Source organism: Pteropus alecto, unplaced genomic scaffold (genome assembly GCF_000325575.1).
Source record: "Pteropus alecto unplaced genomic scaffold, ASM32557v1 scaffold103, whole genome shotgun sequence".
Classification (NCBI taxonomy): domain Eukaryota; kingdom Metazoa; phylum Chordata; class Mammalia; order Chiroptera; family Pteropodidae; genus Pteropus; species Pteropus alecto.
The window spans coordinates 5,868,087-5,868,516 of record NW_006436288.1 but is presented as its reverse complement, the minus strand read 5'-3'; positions in this window follow the sequence as shown (position 1 = coordinate 5,868,516).

The window sequence follows — 430 nt, the reverse complement described above, 5'->3', positions numbered from 1 at the left end:
CTCTCTTTCTCTCAATCCCTCTCTTCCCCTCCTCTCCTTTTTTCCCATCTTTTTTCCTACCTACCTATCTACCTACCTCTAATATACAATTTCTGCATAGATAATAGGACAGCATGCAATTTTTGGCCATTCGAAAAGCTCAAAATACTAATCAAACTCTTTGAGGATTTGGTATTTGTAACAACATAAATTTAGTCTAAATTAAGACTTATAGGGGTATATATTGCACACCAATAGAAATACCTAAGTCTACAGAGATCAAACAAATAGATTTTGTCATCCATCTGCCAATAGTTAACATGCTCAAATGGGAGGGAAAAAATCTTTTCCAGGCGTATTTGCAGCACAGAAAAATAATTTATCTTTTTGCATGATATATTTACGTAAATATTAATCCACAGCTTTCGATAAAGAAAAATATGGCATATGC